The sequence below is a fragment of the Bos indicus genome, chromosome 23, assembly GCF_029378745.1.
Source record: "Bos indicus isolate NIAB-ARS_2022 breed Sahiwal x Tharparkar chromosome 23, NIAB-ARS_B.indTharparkar_mat_pri_1.0, whole genome shotgun sequence".
Lineage (NCBI taxonomy): Eukaryota > Metazoa > Chordata > Mammalia > Artiodactyla > Bovidae > Bos > Bos indicus.
Window position 1 is genome coordinate 30,499,881 of NC_091782.1, and position 23,298 is coordinate 30,523,178.

The following is a 23,298-nucleotide window of genomic DNA, read 5'->3' on the forward strand; positions in this document are numbered from 1 at the left end:
CACTTTCCTTCTTGTCCTCTTTACAGACAGTTTCCTTCACATTCCAGACAGGATGAGAATCTCTGCTGGTGGTCTCTTCCTCCTTGTCCTTCTGTCTGAGGGCAGGGCCTGCGGAGGCTGAGACCTAGAGGAGGAACTTCTCAGGTAGGACAGGAATGCAGATCCCTCATCCTCCTTGTGGAATCTCTGCTTCCCCAGCCTGGCCTGGACAGCCAGTCCTGAGACAGCTGACCACGGGTTCCTCATATCTTTTTTCCCCGTGATCCCAAAATGTATGTTTATTAATCTCCTGAATGTTACCAGAGAGTCACGAGTCCAGCTTATGTTGCAAAAGTGAGTATTATACAGAGATATTGTTCCCAGAGGAGGGAACACTGGGAGCACCTTAGATCTGCCAAGCACAGGATGACTTTGGGATTATCTGACCACATGGCTTCTCACAGAACTAAGGCTAGGAATGCAGAGACCAAAATAATAGAGAGTTCAAGTCCAAGGTTTTGGGTCTCACTCCTCATATATCCAGAGAAAAATTATGTTCCAAAAGTACTAGGGCAAACTTCTAGGTTATTTGGAATTAAAAGAGAGAACTTTGTAGGTAGAAACATAAAGGTAGGAAATGAAAAGAAAGTAGCCAGGTTGAGAGTTACAATTGTCTCACTGTCACTGGCAATTATCATGCCAGTTTCTGCAAGAACCACAGTGGAGAATTAACTGGATATGATGTGAACACCACACTTACATCCTGTAAGTCTTTGAGGATGACATTAATTTCTTTCATTATCCCCAGGACACAATATTGCCTTTAATACTCTGTCCTGGCTGAGTATTTTCCAACACCATTTTATATTCCCAGTAGCAGGTTCCACGCTTCCAAACTTTCCACATCCTCTCCGAGGATGTGAATCTTGGTTTCTCGATTTTCAAGGAGGGGATGTCACGTATGCTCCCCACATGAACAAGCTCTGGGTTACATTTCCTATTACAGCTCATAAGCTTGAGCAAACCAAAGGGAAGATTTTTCCAGATTTGGCTAATGCCCTAAGGGCAAAAACAACTCCCTCTAAAATATTGCCCACATTTATGTTTTCCAAAACATTTATTCTCTTAGTACTGTACTTACGGAAGTTTTTTATACTTAATCTGTTATTTTTATTTGCTTTCACTGGCCACATAAACCTTAAAACCAGGCCAACCATGTTACTAAAAATGGACTCTCCAAGACCTATGTTTCCAATCCTGCTATTTTTCTGGCACAAGGGTAGTTGTCAGAATACAAGTCCATCTAAACCAATGATACTTTATGTCTTCTGTGAGCCAGTGCTGCTTTGGGAAATGCTTGTTATCAGCTCACATACAGACATTGAAAGTGAGCATAAGCAAGTAAACTGCCTTATCTTGACCCAGACTGGTAATTGCCAGGAAAAAGATGAGTGTTTTTATCATGTCATGGATCTGCTTAGACTGTTAGATTATTAATCTTCATGGACTCGAGATTATAGCTTGGTGTCTAAACTGGTACTTAAAAGACTTTTGTGTGGGTCACACGTAATTGATCAATTCCATAGATACTTTCCCCAGCAAATGCATGTACAAAGAAATACAAAAGTACAGTTCAGTCACTCAGTCGTATCCAAATCTTTGCAACCCCATGGACTGCAGCGCAGCAGGCTTCCCTGTCCATCACCAACCCCTGGAGCTTGCTCAAACTCATGTCCCTCGAGTTGATGATGCCATTCAACCATCTAATCCTCTGTCATCCCCTTCCCCTCATGCCCTCAATCTTGCCCAGCATCAGGATCTTTTCCAATGAGTCAGTTCTTCGCATCAGGTGGCCAAAGTATTGGAGCTTCAGCTTTAGCATCACTCCTTCCAATGAATATTCAGGGTTGATTTCCTTTAGGATTGACTGGTTTGATCTCCTTCCATTCCAAGGGACTCTCAAGTCTTCTCCAACACCAGAGTTCAAGATCATCAGTTTTCTTGTACTCAGCCTTCTTTATGAAGTCCAACTCTCACATCCCTACATGACTGCTGGAAAAACCATAGCTTTGACTAGACAGACGTTTGTCAGCAAAGTAATGTTTCTGCTTTTGAATATGCTGTCTAGGTTGGTCATAGCTTTTCTTCCAAGCAGCAAGCATTTTTCAATTTCATGGCTGCAGTCACCATCTGCAGTGATTTTGGAGCCCGCCTAAATAAAGTCTGTCTCTGTTTCCATTGTTTCCTCATTTATTTGCCATGAAATGATGGGACTGGATGCCATGATCTTAGTCTTCTGAATGTTGAGCTTTAAGCCAACTTTTTCACTCTCCTTTTTCATTTTAATCAAGAAGCTCCTCAGTTCCTCTTCGCTTTCTACCATAAGGGTGGTGTCATCTGCATATTTGTGGTTATTGATATTTCTCCCGGCAATCTTGATTCTAGCTTGTGCTTCATCCAGCCCAGCATTTTGCATGATGTCCTTTTCATTATGGGGGACTGGAATGCTAAACTGGGAAGTCAAGAAACACCTGAGGTAATAGGCATTTGGCCTTGGAATATGGAATGAAGCAAGGCAAAGGCTAATAGAGTTTTGCCAAGAGAATGCACTGGTCATAGCAAACACCCTCTTCCAACAACACAAGAGAAGACTCTACACATGGACATCACCAGATGGTCAACACCGAATTCATATTGATAATATTGTTTGCATCCAAAGATGGAGAAGCTCTATACAGTCAGCAAAGACAAGACCGGGAGCTGACTGTGGCTCAGATCATGAACTCCTTATTGCCAAATTCAGAGTTAAATTGAAAAAAGTAGGGAAAATCACTAGACCATTCAGGTATGACCTAAATCAAATCCCTTATGATTATACAGTGGAAGTGAGAAATAGATTTAAGGGACTAGATCTGATAGAGTACCTAGTGAACTATGGAATGAAGTTCGTGACATTGTACAGGAGACTGGGATCAAGGCCATCCCCATGGAAAAGAAATGCAAAAAAGCAAAATGGCTGTCTGAGGAGGCCTTACAAATAGCTGTGAAAAGAAGAAAAGCAAAGAGCAAAGGAGAAAAGGAAAGATATAAGCTTCTGAATGCAGAGTTCCAAAGAATAGCAAGGAGAGATAAGAAGCTTTCTTCAGCAATCAATGCAAAGAAATAGAGGAAAACAACAGAATGGGAAAGACTAGGGATCTCTTCAAGAAAATTATAGATACCAAGGGAACATTTCATGCAAAGATGGGCTCGATAAAGGACAGAAATGGTATGGACCTAACAGAAGCAGAAGATATGAAGAAGAGGTGGCAAGAATACACAGAAGAATTGTACAAAAAAGATCTTCATGACCAAGATAATCACGATGGTGTGATCACTCACCTAGAGCCAGACATCCTGGAATGTGAAGTCAAGTGGGCCTTAGAAAGCATCACTACGGACCAAGCTAGTGGAGGTGATGGAATTCCAGTTGAGCTATTTCAAATCCTGAAAGATGATGCTGTGAAAGTGCTGCACTCCATATGCCAGCAAATTTGGAAAACTCAGCAGTGGCCAGAGGACTGGAAAAGGTCAGTTTTCATTCCAATCCCAAAGAAAGGCAATGCCAAAGAATGCTCAAACTACCACACAATTGCACTCATCCCACACGCTAGTAAAGTAATGCTCAAAATTCTCCAAGCCAGGCTTCAGCAATACGTGAACTGTGAACTTCAGATGTTCCAGCTGGTTTTAGAAAAGGCAGAGGAACCAGAGATCAAATTGTCAACATCCGCATGATCATGGAAAAAGTTAGAGAGTTCCAGAAAAACATCTATTTCTGCTTTATTGACTATGCCAAAGCTTTTGACTGTGTGGATCAGAATAAATTGTGGAAAATTCTGAAAGAGATGGGAATACCAGACCACCTGACCTTCCTCTTGAGAAACCTATATGCAGGTCAGGAAGAAACAGTTAGAACAGGACATGGAAAAACAGACTGGTTCCAAATAGGAAAAGGAGTACGTCAAAGCTGTATATTGTCACCTGCTTATTTAACTTATACGCAGAGTACATCATGAGAAACACAGGGCTGAAAGAAGCACAAGCTGGAATCAAGATTGCAGGGAGAAATATCAATAACCTCAGATATGTAGGTGACACCACCCTTATGGCAGAAAGTGAAGAGGAACTAAAAAGCCTCTTGATGAAAGTGAAAGAGGAGAGTGAAAAAGTTGGCTTAGCTCAACATTCAGAAAACGAAGATCATGGCATCTGGTCCCATCATAGCCTTGATGTTCTCCTTTCCCAATTTGGAACCAGTCTGTTGTTCAATGTCGGGTTCTGATTGTTGCCCCTTGACCTGCATACAGGTTTCTCAGGAGGCAGGTAAGGTGTCTGGTATTCCCATCTCTTGAAGAATTTTCCACAGTTCATTGTGATCCACGCAGTCAAAGGCTTTGGTGCAGTCAATAAAGCTGAAGTAGATGTTTTTCCGGAACTTTTTTGCTTTTTCTGTGATCCAACAGATGTTGGCACTTTAATCTCTGGTTCCTCTGCCTTTTCTAAATCCAGCTTGTACATCTGGAAGTTCTAGTTCGCATACTGTTGAAACCTAGCTTGGGGAGTTTTGAGTGTTACTTTGCTAGCATGTGAGATGAGGGCTACTGTGCAGTAGTTTGAATGTTCTTTGGAATTGCCTAAGTTACAAAAGTTAATATGCAATAAAATGTCAGTATATATGTATGGGTCCCATGAAGACTTATAGATCTTCTTTTTTTAATCCTGGAAAGAGACAAGGGCAGCTGGGGGACATATTGAGTGATCATTTCATCATTCAGAAGTGCACTTCACTTATCTGAGAGTATAAACTAGAGTAGACAGAAACTGGCCCTCATAATGCAACGTCACAGAAGAATTTGAAAGATATGATTCATTCATCCAACCTGACTGGTTATGATGTAGCAGACCAAGTTCTGATCTAGATCACTGCTCAAAAAAGATTGAAGTTTGTCATTCTTTTCCCCTCCCTCACTCTCCTTCTCCAACCCCAGAATCTGTGCCCTCTTCCCAAATGAGGGGAATTTCACACTTGAGGATCTTGGTGGAAGCAGACAGCTTTCTCCATTAGACAGAAAACCTTGCTTCCTAAATATTCTTGCAGGTAGAAAGAGGCTGAGGCTCCACCAGGCAGTTTACCACATGCTGGACTCTTCCTTAGGATGTGATGCCACAGAGAGACTGGAACTGCACTGAATGCCTTAGGCACATGTGGCACATGGAGCAGGGGTGGCGGTGTGTCGTCCAGGTATCAAGAGCAGCAGAGATCAGGTCTAGCCCAGGGTCCATTGTCCAGCATCAAGGCTGACAGTGCTGTGAACAGGGGTATCTGTGCTCACCTGCAGGGGAAGGGGTTCGTGTGTGGGCCCCGACCAGGGTGGGGTTGAGGATTCTGTTCCCAGCTGTGGCCTCAGGGCTGTTCAGTGGTTTTCCCTGAAATAAACCCAAAACCACAAGTGTGCCTCTCTCTGTTCCATTTAGAACAATTTGAAATCTTTTTTTTCCGCCCAGAACTACCTAAGAATACCATGCAGGGAAGACTCAGAAAGCAAGGATTCAGAGACTTTTCCTTCTGCTTTATTATGATTGATATACAATATTGAGTCAGTTTATGGTGTACAATTGTTGATTTGATATACTTCTGTACTTCAAAATTATCACCACCATAGCTTTATCTGACAACTGAATCATGTCACATAATTACCTCTTTTGCATGTGTGGAGAAAATTTAGATCTACTCTCTTAGCAACTCAGAGACTCTCTTTATGGTGAGATGATAATCACTTCCTAAATTTTCAGCCTGGTGATAGCACAGGAACAACATGTAACTCACACCAAATGCTTTTTCTTTTTCCTTTCAGGAAAAAAAACATTTAAATGTGTGTTTAAGACCCCTCCCTACCTTAATCATTCTCTGATCTTTAACGTCAGTGGATCCCAGTCTGCTCAGAACTGCTTGTAGAGCTTGTTACAAAATAGTCAGGACTCTTCCCAGATCCACCATCTAGAGTGTAGGGCTCAGAGTCTGGGAATCTATTATGAACGAGCTGTACAGGGAGGCTGGTGCACAGCCAGGTGGGAATCCAGATCTGTGTTCTTGCTATGAAATGTGTGATCTGAAGATCAGCACCAACCATGATATAAATCTATTCTTAACCTTCTGTCTCTAAGAGGAGTGCAGGTGAAGGACATTCCTTCATGTCCTTCAGGACCCCTTTCCATGTGCCATCTAGACGTCAGAATGGTGCCGTCTGCTCAGGTGTGTGGTCTGATCAGTTCCCATAGCGCAGGGGATTCAGGATTCAGTCCTTGTCCCTCTGCTTCTATAGCCAATTGTCCCCTCATCTGTGACCTCATCTGTTCTCAAGGCTTTGAACATCATTTATATGGTGTCACCACTTCCATCTATTTCTGCAGTCAAGTCATCTCACCTAAACCCTAGACTAGTAAACCCAATTCAGCTGCCACTTCCCTAAACCAAATGCTGGTGGCGATGCCTCCCCAAATATGTTCCTTCCAGAGTCCCCTCATTTCCACAGTAGGTGCCCCACATGCTTACTTGCGAATCTCAATATTTGCGGTCCTCCTTCACTCTTTCTCATAACTCAGGTTTAATCCTCTAGGAAATGCTGTAAAATGCATTTTCAGAATAGATCAAGAATCCACTCACTCACTACTATCTTCCCTGCTCACACCCTAGACAAGCAGCAGCCTCCCCAGCCTGGACCCTGTGCTGTTTCCCTCAGGCTCCTCTGTGCCTCCCTCGCGCTTCACCTCCTGACTCTGCACAGCAGCCTGGTTGATGCTTCCAGAGAGCAGTCACAGCAGGTCCTCCTCTGTTGGTATCATCCTATGACTCTACAGCTTACTGAGATAAAATCAACCCCCTCTAACATCCTGGAGGCCCACAGGATCTGGCCGGACATGGGATCTGAGTGCAATTCCTTTTCCTTCAGCCCCAGCTGCCTCCTGGCTCTCCCTTGAACACAGACACTCTCCTGCCCTCGTGCATTTGCCCTGGAGGCTCCTCTGCCCGGAGAGAACCTCCCCTAGACCTCCTTGTGGACATTCCTTCATGTTCTTCACATCTTTACTTAAAGGTCACCTTTTCAATGAGGCCCACTGTCCAGCCTAGTAACACAGCCACCTGCCCTGTCTCCACACACTTGTACCCTGGGTCACCTTCCTCAGAGCACTCATCAACCTGTAAGGGAAACACTCCCTCACTTACTAGGCTCATAGTCATGCTCTGCCCCTTCTCCCTAGAACACACTGCACATGGCGGACAGGGTTTGTCTGCTGTTAGTTCATTGAGCTCTCCTAGATGCAAAAAGAGTGTGTCGTGTCTCTGTCACACAACACATATTAGTTCAATAGATGGTCAGTAAAGCACTTCCCTATTCCAGAGATAGTGTCTTTATTGATGTGACCTCAGGCCACATGCTGTCTCGTGGCAGTTACAGCACAACATCCATTTGCACTGACCTCAGTGCCGCCTGTATTTTACTCACAAAGGTTGATCTCCCTTCCCTCCCACACCGATCAGCCTGCACACCACACACAAGGCTCTTTATCTCTTCAGAAAGGAAGATCCTTTGCTTCCAGCTCTTATATTCAACCTGCTGTGATTTTATTAGACTCTGTTTTCTAAATCCATGAGTTGAGACGGGAGCCAACAGTAGCCTTAGAAGATGAAAGGGCAGAAAAGGGGACAGACTGCAGAGAAGAGAGAAACCCGGCAAGAATTAAGTCAAGATATGAAACTATTGGGTCCCTCCTCTTTGCAAGTTCCATCACGTGGTTCCTTTAAAAAGATGAAGAAAAGTTGGAAAGAAGAATCCAGCAAAATCTCTAGAAGGGGAGCAAGAGCTGGATGGCTCTGAAATTTCTCTCTTGACACAGCTGAGATCCTGTGTGCATGGATCCCTTGACTTGTGGGGACAATGACAGGCAAAGTGACCCCTGCTGCTGTCAGCGATGGGGTCACCCAGAGAAGAATGAGACCGGGCTCTACAAATGAAAAAGAACAGTCATTACACCAACAACAATAATACCAGTAACTAAATAAGCAAAATATAAACACATTCAAAAATGACAGGAGCTAAGGATTGGACCAAGGCCTGAGCCTAGCCTAACTGTTTAAGAAACGCACCCTGCCCATGATGCTGGAGATCAACAAGGCCCAGGTGACTTCTCAGTCCATGATCACAGGTCCTTGGTGGGACAAGGATTTACTGAGGGCACAAGGACAACGGAATGGAGAAGAGTAACCAGTCCAGGAGTGACCATGGGCAGTGCATGCATGCCCACCAGGCACGGATCACTGACTGGGCACAGCCCTGTCCACACTCAGCTCCTCACAGCCTCCTCCTGTTCTCCCGCAGCTGATTCAGCACAGCAAAGATGTGGATGGATCTGGAAGGTTCTTGGTGTTTCAATTTATTTCCTCATTCAAACTTTAGGAATTTTCACCTTTATTATCTAATCCCCTGTCATGGCACCAATTAGTAAAAACAAATTCATATATACAGATTTTGTCTTCAAAAAGGAAATAAGACATCATTACTCAGTGCATATGAAGCAAAGAGGAATGGAGATGGCCCAGCCCCGTCTCTGCCGGAACAGGACAGTGTATCAGGGAAGAGAACATCAGGGTGGTGGGAGGGGGCGTGGTGGGCAGGGGTGACCAGTCTCCCCAACTCCTCACGTTATGCTAATAAGAACACAGACACAATCGGATGCAGCTGCAGAAAGAGGGGTCCGGGGATCTGATGTCATAGAGTGGGACTGAGCATCAATCAGTCCCCCCAAGACAGCTGTCTCACACTGTGAGAGAAAAGAATCAGGAACCAGTTCAGGTCAGTCATGTAAGGGCTGACATTCTCCACAGCCCCCCACATGCTCACATGTCCCACTCAAAGATCCCCAGCACCCAATGTGTCCCCTCTGCCCCAATCCCCCTTCCAATCTAGACCCTCCAGGGTCTCACCTTTAGGAACCGTGAGAGACACATCAGAGCCCTGGTCACTGTCACTGCCTGGGGGAGAACAAGACCAGGACGTGGTCAGAACCCACAGGAGAGAAACTGGAGAAGTCACTTTGAGGAGGGTGAGCCCCCCATGGCCTCCTGTCTGCACCCTCACAAGGGTCTCAGGAATCACCCCCTCCATACTTACTTGCGGCCTGGGTGTAGGTCTGTCCTTTTTCACCTGTGAGAAGAAAACATCAAGTGAGAGGCCAGGGAGAAGGCTGAGTCATGAGACCCTACAGGAACCCCTAGTCCTGGACCCCATAGAACTTTCTGGAACTGTGGTCAAAACTCATGCTAGGATCAGGAACACAGAGAAGGGAGACGTGTAAGATTGGGCCACCTGCCCTCCTGGAGGTCTGTCCTCAGCAAGGACTTCCCTTCTGATGTTCAAGTGCTGGAAACCTGGTTCCCAACTGGAATTAGGAAGGTAAAAAATTTGTCTTTCATAACACACGTGTTTTAGAAAAGGAAAATGTTAGCATCAGCTCCAGACTCCACAAGTGTGTGGAGGGTACTTTCCAATAACCAGGCAGGTAAACTTCTACCTGGGCTGAAACCCCCAGTGAGACAAGAAATCTCAGGTCCCTCCCTCCCTTCCCTACCTGAGCGCTTCTTCCTCCAGATCACAGCTCCAGCCACCATGGCCACCACGAGGAGAACCTGGACAAGAATGATGCCCATGATGGGGACAAAGGGCTGAGGAGGTTCTGTGGAGGCAAGGGAAGAGGCCCTGACCTCAGGCTTGAGCCCTGACCTTGCTGAACTGAGTCCTGAAGGGCTCCTGCTTTATCTGAGAGGAAGCTCCATTCCTACCCCCTTCTTACCCCATCTCAGGGTAAGGGGCTCCTGAAGCCCCTCATGCTGCACACGGCACGTGTATCTCTGCTCCTCTCCAGAAGGCACCACCAGGGCTGCCCACTTCTGGAAGGTTCCGTCCCCTGAAGGCCTGGTCTCCACAAGCTCCATGTCCTGGGTCTGGTCCTCCCCCTCGCGCTGCCAGGTCAGTGAGATCTCCTCAGGGTAGAAGCCCAGGGCCCAGCACCTCAGGGTGACCTCACGGTCAGAGATGGGGTGATGGGTCACATGTGCCTTTGGAGGGTCTGAGGAGGAATCGGAAAAGTCAGTTTGTGTTACCTCCATGGGTCACTGAAGCAGCATCATGTGACCATCCGGAGAAAGGACAGACAGTGATTTTTTTCCCCAGGTTTACTGAGGTATACTTAACAAATCAGCACACATTTAGAATGTACTACATGTTGCTTTGATATATATGTACACTGTGAAGGTAATTAATGTATTCATCAACTTGCCTTATGTGTGTGTCTGTTTGACAGGGGTGATGAGAATGATTAAGATCAATTTTAAAGTATACAATACAGGGTTATTATTAACTATAATCACCAGGCTGCACATCAGATCCCCAGACTTATTATGAACTTTTTTTACCCTCTGAGCTATGGAACATTCAAGACCATTGTTTTGAAAAAAGCAGCACAAGAGCTAGATAACATCTTGGAGATCAAGGATGATCTACATTAGTCCTTGGAAGTTTCTAGAATGAGAGACTAAGACAGGAGCTCTAAAAATGTGAGGGGAGAATACAGACTAAAGGTCCTGATTCTGGTGGAGGCTAAATGACTCAGAAAAGCTGGAGTCAGGCCTCCTAAGGTGTTCTCAGGGTGAGAACAGGCCTTAAGGGAGAAAGTCATGGATCAAAAGATGATGGCTAGGGTCAAAGGGCACCCGCACAATGAGAAGCCCGCCCACCACAAATGGGGAGTAAGCCCTGCTTGGCCCAACTAGAGAAAAGCCTGTTCAGCAGTGCAGTCAAAAATAAATTAATTAAAAAAATCACACTCGGCACATCTGCTGCAATTAAGCTAATTCGAGTTAAGTTCTTAGCAGTCCACTGTCATCTACCACGACCCATCCAATTTTTGCTAGAACCAGACTGGCAAATTCACTGCTAATATATTTGGACCAGGCTCCACCCCACATCCCTTGTGTATTCAAGGGAGGTATTAAGCACTTTCATTACCCTTGAGATATAAAATTGTTTTAATTTTCTATCCTGGCTAAGGTTCAAAGGCTATTTCATGGGCTTCCACCTGCCCTATATTATCACCAAACTTTTATTGCACAGGTCAAACAAATGTGAGGTTCCAGAAATTGTTAAACATGGCCATTCTAATGACGCATTTGGAAACTTGGGAAATAATCACAGGGGGGATGTGTGGACACAGAGAATCCACTGAGACATGGGTGGACCTGAGACAGGACACAAACTATTTCCTGGTCCTCATATACCTCTCTTCTAATGGGAGTCCATGACGGTGCTTTGGTTCCCTAAGAATTAGTGTCAATTCTAGTAAGCCTAGCAAAGATCTAGGCAGTTTCTTTCTTCAGTGTATTGTGGCCGTTGATTCCTTTAGTGAAGGACTTGGGGAATTACTAATGTACCACACCTGCTATAGTGTTACAGAAACTATGGGGGCCTCTAATTAATGGAGTCTGGGTCTGAGACTGGAAACTGGTCAAGGAATCATAACTTTCTATTGAGATCGTTTATCTCAGCCTTCAGCTTATTTGTCATTCTTCATGGTTCAAATATTAGACAACACTCTTGTAAGCTGCCCTTCTATCTTGCCCCAAGGAGTATAATGGTCTGTTATCCATTTCCAAAATTCCTCACAGTCAGAATTTCTCTGGTTTCAATTCTGACAATGATGGCTATTTTGACAATTCTGCTCACTTTGTTTCTTACTTGCTGTCACCTGTCCTCTGGCTTTCTGGGATCTTATTATCCCCACTAATGCTAAGGAGACATTAATGCTAAGTTCTGTGATATCTCCTAGAGTCAGCCCCAGCTCACCAAGGACAGACACAATGAGCTTCATACTCCCCTTACCTGTGCATTCTTTATTGCATGATAAACAGTACCCTTTGTGTCTCTCCAAGGAAATAGTCACCTGTGTGTTTTCCAGTTCTATAGCATAGATTCAGACTAGCATGCCCCCTTCTCTGAACCTTTTCATCTTTCTTTCTACAAATTCCCATGGCAGTTCTGGCATCTATATTTCATTTAATTGAGCCATCACTTTCATTAGAAGTTTTATTTTTTTTAGATATAATTCACATATGTTACTCAATAATTTAATTAATCCGTAGTTTTTATGTTCATAGAACTAATGCAACAAATACCACATCAATTTTAGAACATTCTCATCACTCCAAAAACATTTTCAAAAACATTTTCATCACCACACATCCATTATTTCTCAGCAGTCATCCCCATTTCCGTCCAGCATTCCCTGAGCCCTAGGCAACTACAAATCTACTTTCTGTCTTTATAGATTCACTTATTAAGGCCCCGTTGTCACCAAGTCGTGTCTGACTCTTCGAGGAAACGGACCCGTTAGATAAATGGAATAATACAATGTCAATCTTTGGTGACTGACTTCTTGCACAAAGCAAAACACTTTCAAAGTTCATCCCCATTGTAGCATGAATCAGTACTTCATTCCTTTCCATGGTCAAATAATATTGCATTATGTGGATATATCACCTTTTATTTATTCATTCATTCATGTGTTCATAGACATTTAGGTTATTTCTGTGTTTTGGTTATTATGAACAATGTTGCTTGAATGTATGTTCCAAACTTAATAATACACTTTAATAATTATTACTTCATATAATTTTGGGAAGTTTCTATGTTTACGTCTTCAAGGTCACTGATCGTTTCTTCTGCAATGTCATATCTACCATTACACATCTACCATAATCTACCAGTCTACCAATACACATCCAGTGTATTTTTATCTCAGAGATTTTCATCTAGAATTGTAATTGTGATCTTTTAAACATCTTTCATGTCTCTGGTATAACTTTTTGAACATAAGAAGTACATTTATAGTAACTTTTTATTAAATTGACTGCAGTGTGCAATGTAGTTCCCTGACGAGGGATCAAACCCATGCCCCCTGCATTGGAAGGCAGAGTCTTAACCACTGGACCACCAGGGAAGTCCTATAATAATCTATAGTAACTTTTATTGTCACTGTCTGCTAATTCTAACATCCTGGTCTCTGCAATTCTCAACTCTGTCCCCTTAACTCACTGGGACTGCTGGGCTCTCTTAGGGCTCCTCCCTTCCCACACTGTGTCCTGGAAGCTCTCTCCAGGAAGGAAGCTGGACAATTGTCGGCCTTGCCGCTTTCGTTTTCTTATTTGTAGAAGTCACAATGCTTGTGCTGCCTGATGTCCAGGGTCTGAATACTGTTGTTTCATATATTTATCTGAATTCGTCATTGTGTAAGACAAGAGAGTAAATCTGATTCTTAATGCTCCATGATGGCATTTTCAAACTTGTCATTTTTCTCTTTACACAAAATATTTGGGTTGTTTTATTTTCTATGTTTTATAATTTAAAATATTGAAGTTTTATGTACTATTGTTTCTTGCGGTTCTCAATCATATTGTCTTTTGCCCACTTGTACTTATACATCTCCTGCTCCCAGCTGTTCCTTTATCTTGCACCATTATTTGTGTAAATTCTTTGTCATATAACGTAGATTAAATGTCAAACAAATATATTAGTTATAAATGTGAATGAAAATGTGGACTAAGAAATGGAATATAACAAAATAGATCAGTTAGTCAGAGATGAAAGTGAATGAGGAGGATATTGTCAGTATAAAGAAAAATACATAGTATTGGGGGAAACAAAATCTCTTTTTTTCTCCTCTTCTTATCAACTCTATTAATTTATGTTTACTCTTAGAATATTATAGGGTTACAAAGTAAGGAGTAAAGGGAACATTTAACTTAGTAATTGAATATTAGATTCTCTATATATGGTCTAAATATAAATGATACCAAAAGATTGAATGAGTGAAAGTCACCCAGTCATGTCCAAGTCTTTGCGACCCCATGGACTATATAGTCCATGGAATTCTCCAGGCCAGAATACTGGAGTGGGTAGCTGTTCTCTTTTCCAAGGGATCTTCCCAACCCAGGGATCAAACTCAGTTCTCCCGCATTGCAGGCAGATTCTTCACCAGCTGAGCCACAAGGGAAGGCAACCAAAACATTATATAATATAAAATTAAGTGTGGTAAGTACAAAGCCCACTTTCTCAACTGCTCACAGAAAGCTATCTAAAATACAGACTCCTTTGCTCATCTCTATCCTGAAGTATAGAATTTGGATGGGGGAGTAAAAGAATTGACGAGTATATTAAATTTTAATAAGCAGTTATGCTTTTTTCAACTTTGAAATAAAGTAGTATAAAATTTTTTTTAATGGAGGATAATTGCTTTACAATGTTGTGTTGGTTTCTGCTGTACAACAAGGTAAATCAGACATAAGTATATAGATATATATCCCTCCCTCTTGAGCCTCCCTCCCACCCAAAGTAGTGTAAAATTCCTAAAGGGCACTTTTGCAAATCATCTCCACAGTTTAAGTGTGCTTGTATTTTGATGCAGAAATAACTAAATTCCTGGGACTTTTCTGGCTTCCCAATGGTTAAGACTCTGTGTTTCCAATGCAGGGGGCATGGGTTCAACCCGTGGCTGGGGAGCTAAGATCCCACATGCCAAACGATGCGGCCAGAAGAAAAGCAAAAAAGAGAAATAACTAAATTCCTAAAAAGAATTTATCATAGGAAGATAATCACACCTGTCTCAAAAATATTAATATGTGCTTAACGATGTTTCCTGAGTTGTGGTTTATATAAGCAAAAGAGTGGAACTTATCTAAATGCTGTAGTCAATATAATGATGATGTGCTCAGTCGTGTTTGACTCTTTGTGAGCCCATGGACTGTAGCCTGCCAGTCTTCTTTGCCCATGGGATTTCTCAGGCAAGAACACTGGAGTGGGTTGCCATTTCCTCCTCCAGGGAAGATCTTCCCCACCCTGGGATCAAACCCAAGTCTCCCATATTACAGGCGGATTCTTTACCATCTGAGCTATCAGGGAAGCCCATTATAATAATGAAAACTGTGAATAAAGGAACACTTAATATGTCTCAGGCAATAAGACCATGTGATTTACATGGTCAGATTTTATCCTCAAAGCAAACCCATGAAGCACCCAATTTGTGATCATTTTGTACTGAGAGAGTTTAAGGAGGTGGTGGAGTTGGGGTTGGGATTGAACCCAGGATATCTTCCGTCAGAAACCTTTGTGACCTGTTTTCCATTAGGTCCCAGTCCATGAGGTAGCAGGCATGACTCTGCACCCCGTGCTAGTGAACTGTTGCAGTGTTCCAGAATGTTCTATGATAAGAGGCTGCTAGGTTCAGAAGTCAGGAGGACATCAAGTGGCAATGTGGCTTAACTGCCTGAGCCACACTAAAGTCCATCATCCAGGATATGTTTTGAGGCCTCCAGTGGGTCAGAATCTGCTAGTTCCTGGAAACAGAAGGAAGAGCAAGGGTAAGACCCTGGTGATATGGCGCTTTAACTGTCATAAGGGAAATGAACATTCAGCAGAAATCATAACAAGATAATCAAGAGATTTAATGAATTCCATATGACTATAATCAATAATATACAAAAGATGCAAAAAAGATATGGCATATGAAAAAAGACCAGAATTACATACTATTGTATACAGAGAAGAAGAAAGCACTCTTAGAAATTAGAAATATGATCATAGAAATAAATAATTTAATAGAAGAATTAGAAAATTAAGTTGTACTTCCATTTAGTGCCACAAAATGGAGAAGAAATGGCAAGAAGGAAAGAAGAACCATAAGAGTTCTGGGTTATCAGCAAGGGATTCCAACACATCAAGAACATAAGTTTCAAAGAGAATGGATAGTAGCAAATATTTTTAAAATTTCAAGAAAGTTTCTCAGAGTTTGACAGACAAAAGTTTATACTTTGAATGGTCCCAACCAAGTTCTCGGCACAGAAGATGAAAACAGATCCACACAAAGATATATCACAGGTGAAATTTTGGTGAGAAGGGTGCAAAGAAGAGACCTTGAGCACCTCCCTGGTGGCACAATGGTGAAGAATCCACCTGCCAATGCAGGGGACACAGGTCTCAGCCCTAGTCTGGGAAGATTTCATATGCCCAGAGCAACTAAGCCCAGGCACCACAACTACTGAGCCTGTGTGTTGCAACTACACAGCCCACTCGCCCTACTGCTCACCCCGACTACTGAGCCCACAAGCCTAGAGCCTGTGCTCCACAACAAGAGGAGCGCCTCCCGCTCGTGTAACTAGAGAAAGCCCTTGGACAGCGACGAAGATCCAGCGCAACCAAAGACAAAGTAAATAAGATTTTTTTTTTAAAAAAGAAGAGACTTAGAACACTTCAAGAGGGAAAAAAAAAAAATCTGCTCTGGAGAAGCTAGAAAATGCTGAAGCAATGCTTTCTAAATTCTGAGGGAAATTATTTCCAAGACAGAATTCTATACCAAGTCACTATGTGAGTAAGTGGAGAAGGCAATGGCACCCCACTCCAGTACTCTTGCCTGTTAAATCCCATGGATGGAGGAGCCTGGTAGGCTGCAGTCCATGGGGTCGAGAAGAGTTGGGCACGACTAAGTGACTTCACTTTCACTTTTCACTCTCATGCATTGGAGAAGGAAATGGCAACCCACTCCAGTGTTCTTGCCTGGAGAATCACAGGAATGGGGGAGCCTGGTGGGCTGCCGTCTATAGGGTTGCACAGAGTCAGACACGACTAAAGCGACTTAGAGCAGCATGTGAGTAAGTGCTAGTAGCCTAAAGACATTTTTAGATATTTGTGTGTGTGTGTGTGTGTGTGCGCACGCTAGTCACTCAGTCGTGTCCAACTCTTTGAGACCCCATGGACTGTAGCCCACCAGATCGTCTGTCCATGGAATTCTCCAGGCAAGAATACTGGAGTGGGTTGGCATGCTCTTCTCCAGGGGATTTTTTTTTAGATATTTAGAGTTTCAATATTTTACTTTACATGTTCCCTTTCTCAGGATACTAACAAGATGGAGTAAAGGGACAGTGTTTGAAAACCAAAGAGGGGAACATGTGAGATCCAGGCAACAGGGCAAGCCAGTAGGAAAGAGAGGCAGAGGTCAGCCTGGGATGAAGTGAAGGAGATTCCGAATGTCAGCCATGCCCATTCGAGCAAGGAACCTGTCCCCATGTGGCAGCACCGAGGGCCGTGGGAAAATGTGCAAAAAGACGAAGTTGGTAGAATATCTGATGTGCTTGAATATATTCATAAGGACTTAGGCTGTGGAGGAAATTTGGGAGTGATCTCATAATCAATACAACAGAAACTAAGCAAATGAAGGAATAAGACATTTATTAACTCCAGAACAATGTTTTTAAAAATTCAAGGGAGAAAAATTATCACAGTCTACTAAATGCTTAGCCGTGAGTAGCATTTGTTTATATGGTCATAATAATGTAGACACTGAACACTGAGCTAATAAAAATTATAAAACAACTATTTGAAGGATTGTGGTATGTTAAAGGAGAAGGCAATGGCACCCCACTCCAGTACTCTTGCCTGGAAAATCCCATGGACGGAGGAGTCTGGTAGGCTGCAGTCCATGGGGTCACTAAGAGTCAGACACAACTGAGCGACTTCACTTTCACTTTTCACTTTCATGCATTGGAGAAGGAAATGGCAACCCACTCCAGTATTCTTGCCTGGAGAATCCCAGGGACGGGGGAGCCTGGTGGGCTGCCGTCTATGGGGTCTCACAGAGTCGGACACGACTGAAGTGACAGCAGCAGCAGCAGGTATGTTGAAGAGAGCTAATTCACTAAAAGGATACACATACAAAAACAAAGAAGGAGTATCATGAATGTGCTATTTAGAGGAACAGAAATACCAATAAGAGAAACACACAAAGTTAAAGAGGTTGGCTCTGGAATCAGAAATGGGATGTATGGAAGATTGGGAGGCTTCCCTGGTGGTTTAGATGGCAAAGAATCTGCATGAAATGCGGGAAACTTGGGTTCATTCCCTGGGTCAGGAAGATCCTCTGGAGAAGGGAATGGCTACCCACTCCAGTATTCTTGCCTGGAGAGTTCCATGGACAGAGGCTGCACAGAGTTGAACACAACTGAGTGACTTTCACTCACTCAATTATTTCCATTAACAGGCCTTGTAGTAGTATTTATTTTTCAAGATATGTGCATATATGTATCTGATAAAAATAAAAGACAGCACAGTAGGTGAGAGCATGGACTCAAGTATTGTTCTATAAGGAAAGTCATAGAAATGGGGCACTGGTTAAAGGGGGATATGGCATCAAGTGGTGGATTTTAATGGGACCATATTGTTTTCATTTATTTGGTTTCATTTTGTTTGTTCTAATGAGAGGTATTAATATTATAGCACATTTGTATGCAAGAATGAGTGATACAGTAGAGACTAGGAAGTTGATTATTGGGGGAAGCAGGGGCCCAATCTTATGCTCAAGCTGAGAGGTGACCTTAGGTATGTGCAGGACCATCCATCATCACTGGTTGGAAGGCAGAGATACAGACACAGGGCTTGGGGCCACTGAGATCTGTACCCATCAACTTAGAGCTTTGGCACCTGGGCAGCATCAGTTTATATAATAAACTAGAAGAAAATACAACAGAATATTTCCAAGTGTGAAGGCTACAGCTATTTTTATTATCATTTATTTTCATCATTTTATAAATTTTCTATAGTGAACATACGTTACCATATATATTATAGAATTTCCGTATACATTATAATCAGAATTTTAAAAACTTGGTTTACAGTTTGAAGGAAGACAGATGGGTGAAAACGTCAGGGACTTGGGGCGAAGAGCTGGAAGTGTAGGCCTGCCTGTTTGGACTCTGGTGCAATAAACTTACAGGGCTGCTTCTCCATTTCCAGGACACTGTTCTCTATGAAGGGCAAGCAGGATCTTTCCCTTCTTTGGGAGGCTAAGTCATTTATTACTATCTTGTCAACTCGTTGATGCTTTTAAGAAGATGGTTTTTGAGTTTAACATGGTATTTTTACTGCTTTTCAGTGCAAGGATTTGTCCACATACTATAGCCCATCTTTTCTAGAAATGGAAAATGGAAGTTCCATGAAAAGATCTTTGGGGAGTTTCTGGTTTCAGTTCTACTATAAGCAGCTTGGAAATTACATTTCTGTCCTTAAGACAACTAAAAACCTGAATGAGCTGAAAAATTACCAATTCTTCTAGAATTCATAAAAGAGAGGAAACAGGGCAAACCACTGCCCCCAACATGAAAAAAAAAAAATTCCCAGAAGTTCCCCAAAGCAAAATTTGAGTTTACTATACACTGGGAACTATTCATATAGCATTTACATTGTATTTACAACCATTTCCATAGCAATTACAGGTATTGTATTACAGGTATTAGAAGCAACCTAGAGATGATTTGGAGAAGGCAATGGGACCCCACTCCAGTACTCTTGCCTGGAGAATCCCGAGGACGGAGGAGCCTGGTGGGCTGTGGTCCATGGGGTCTCTAAGAGTCAGACATGACTGAGCGACTTCACTTTCACGTTTCACTTTCATGCATTGGAGAAGGAAATGGCAGCCCACTCCAGTGTTCTTGCCTGGAGAATCCCAGGGACGGGGGAGCCTGGTGGGCTGCCGTCTATGGGGTCGCACAGAGTGGGACACGACTGAAGCGACTTGGAGGAGGAGGAGGAGAGATGATTTAAAGTACACAGGAGGATGTGTGTAGGTTATGTACAAACACTATGACATCATTTAAAAGGGACTTGAGCATCCACAGATTTTGGTATCTTTGACGGGCCCTGAAATTAATCCCCTGTGGATGCTAAGGGACAATGTAGATCAACTGAATAGAATGAGGAGCCTAGAAATAGACCCACATAAATATTGTCAACTGACCTTTGACAAAAGAGCAAGGCACTACAATGGAGGAAAGATAGCCTCTTTAATAAATGGTGCTGGAACAATTGGACATCTATATGAAAAAACATCAGTCTCACACAGACTTTACACCCTTCACAGAAATTAACTCAAAATGGAGTATAGACCTAAACGTAAAATGTTAAACTATACAACACCCAGAAGGTGATATAGGAGAGAACCTTGATGAATTCTGGGTATGGTAATGACTTTTTAGATACAACACCAAAGGCACAATCCATGAAAGAAATAACTGATAAGCTGGACTTTAATTAAAGTCTTCTACAAATGTGAGTGAGGATGTGGAGAAAAAGGAACTCTTATGCACTGTTGGTGGGAATATAAAATTAGAGCAGCCAATTTGGAAAGCAGTATGGAGATCTCTCAAAAAATTAAAAATGGAACTACCACGTTATCTAGCAATTCTACTTCTGGATGTTTATCTGAAGAAAATGAAAACACTAACTCAAAAAGAGATGTGGCAGCCATGGCGATGGAGAACGTGGGATGTCTGGAACCCCGGGTGGGGCGACTGGGTGAAGGAACCCCTGAGTATGAGGCTGCACCACAAGTTTTGCCAGCTGAGCAAGACCAAGGCTAGAGCACAGAGGAGCGAGCAGCTGCAGGATGAGGCCGCCATCTGCCACCAGCTAGGGGAACTCCTGGTGGGATGGCTGTGGCCAGGCTCTGGCCTCTGTCCTGCGGGTCTGCCACTCGCTCAGCACTGTGTACCTCCAAGCCTGTAACTTAAGCCGCACCTTTTCCCTGAACCACCAGGCGGCCCTGAGCAGCACCTTCCAAGACGCCCAGTGCCTGAAGACACTGGCTCTGTCCTACAATGGCCTGGGCGCCACTGCCCTAGCCTAGGCCCTGAGCAGCCTGCCAGCCCACAGCCTCCTGCATCTGGAGCTAAGCGCTGTGGCTGCTAGTGAGAGTGACCCAGGCCTCATGGACCCTGGTCAGCTACCTGATCCGGAAAGGCTGCACCTGGGGCACCTGAAGGTGTCGGCAAACCACCTGGGCAACGTGGCCTGAAGAGCTCTGAACAGATGTCTCCATCTCTGCTTCTCACTGGTCTCACTCACCTGTCTGCCCACCCTGAGGTCAGTTGAACTGGCCTGGAAGAGCTCCTGGCTGCCCTCCGGGATCGGTCCCGAGGCCTCATCTTCCTCCACCCGTCAGGCTGTGCTGTCCAGGCCCTTGGGCCTGGGCGTCTGGAACAAGATTATGGTGCAGCAGCCATCTCTCCGCTGAGGACCGTGATGCCCTGCCTGCCAGCTGGGCCCCAAAGGGTGCACCCTGGACCGAGCCCCAAGCTCTTCTTCAGGTGCCTCTGACTGGCCAGCACCATGCCCCACCTGCCCCACCCAGTCAAGCCTCTACTAAAGGAAGCCCTTCTGCCTGCACCTCCCTCCGCTGCTGCTGTCTGGAAGGCAAATGGGAGGCAGAAGGCAAGGCTGTAAAGCCTAGAGCCCTCCTGGAAGTGAGGATGTTACTGAGACAGGTTCATCTGCCCAGTTAGCAGCGAGCCAAAACTGCAACATGCCAAGGTTGGCAGCAAAGAAAGGATTTAGCCACAAGGCAGCCAAGTGAGGTGACGGGAGGACAGATCGAATGTTTTCTTCCCCAAAGGCCAGGCGCTTGTGATATTTCCAGGACAAAGAAGCAGGCCAGGGGAATTCCCTGGTGGTCCAGTGAGTAGGACTCAGCACTTTCACTGCTAAGGGCCCTGAGTTCAATCCCTGGTGGGGGAAATAAGATCCTACAAGCCAAATGCCTGTCTCCTCCTCCCCCACCCCATCCCCCAAGCAGGGTGGTCTTAGGCGCAGGAAAAGGACATTGGAGGCACAAAAAAGGTGAGGTAATCTGCTCTTCAGAGCCGCATCTGAATTACTTGCTTCTTCAGGGGACCCATGTTAAAACATGGTGGCGCATGATTGTCAAGGGGGCTCTGCTGTCAAAAGATCGTTCATTAGACACCTGTGCAGGGCCAGTTTTTACTGGGGTCCAGCCCCAGCAGGAGCCAGGGATACCCTCAGGATGAACGGCATCAGCGAGAGAGTAAAGGAGAGAGAAGGAGGCTGATATTCCTTGGTTTACACAGAAAGACAATAAAGCCCCTGTCATGGGACTTGCTCTGTTCACGGAGGCCACAGGCACCTTCTGGAAGGAGCGAAGATGCAGAACGCCTTCTCTCCGGAGTGAAGATGCAGAGCGCCTTCTCGATTGGTTCTTAGAAGCCTGGGCAAAAAAGTGAACTCAGAGAGCCTCTGTGCTCCAGGGAATCAGCCTGAAAAGAGAGAGAGAGAGAGAGAGAGAGAGAGAGAGAGAGAAAGACCCGGGGAGACCAAGCTCTGATGAAGCTGGGTCTGCAGCTTTATTTTCAGAAGGAGCTTTTATATCCTGAGTTACACACATTTCCAGAAGTGAAAGATACAAAGTCACGCAGAGTCAGCTCAACATTACATCAGTTTGACCTTCATGGGGACCAGGATGTTTTCTGCATACCTTTTCATTTACAAGGGTCTTTGTGTTATGTACATTATCTTCTGGCCCTGTGGCCTGCCAACATTTTATGACTCTTTTCTGATAAAGGTTGGTCAACCAGAAAACTTGTTTTCCCTTAAGGTGTTTCTCTTTATTCATCCAATCTACTAAATAATGTTACATTCTTATGGAGCAAAGGTGCAGTGGCTACAACAAAGAAAGCACTTATTAACTCAAAGGTCTTATGTTGCTAATGCCAAGGCTACTGCTCGCGTTTCTTGCATACCAACTATACTAGCTAATGCACTCCCAGGTGCACCTTGGGTAAAGGGCAAGGAAACTCGGTAGCAAACATTGGCTCAACAATGCAGTATTATTTTAATAAAGCTTTTTTATCGCTCGAAGGTTATGCTTGGGGTGTTGTGAACAATCATATGCGTTAGTTGCAAGAGTGTGGATAAACCTGCCAAGCAAGCTAAAATGGTGACAGAGGGGTTAGAATGGAAATACTCCTTTCAAGCCCAGGAGACTTATTAACTAGAGCCCTAAGTTGATTTTCTTCAGAGAAAGGTGGTCGGGGATAGCCCCCTGTTAAAGTCAGAAGAGTTGGTGAAAGCATAATATAGTCAACAGTAGACAGATTTTGGTTTCGTGGTAGATGCTTGAGCAAGTCCAGGGACTCCCTCGAGTCCTGATCTACCTTTGCCTGTCAGGTCTTCTCCACATGACCTTTATCATGGGTGGGATCTCCCGTGGTGGCTCCCGGCAAGTTTTAGTATGAAACATGCAAGTTTTTGTGTCAACAATTAAAACCAGCTTGATCAGTGGAGAGAAAAGAGATGTGCACCCCCATGTGCACTGAAGTATTATTACTACAAT

The 23,298-nt window shown here is 43.9% G+C and overlaps 1 pseudogene; it reads right to left on the reverse strand.

The window, feature by feature from the left end:
* The window catches only part of LOC109576679 (BOLA class I histocompatibility antigen, alpha chain BL3-7-like), a 43,211-nt pseudogene that overhangs the window by 14,256 nt on the left and 5,657 nt on the right, over positions 1 to 23,298 (reverse strand).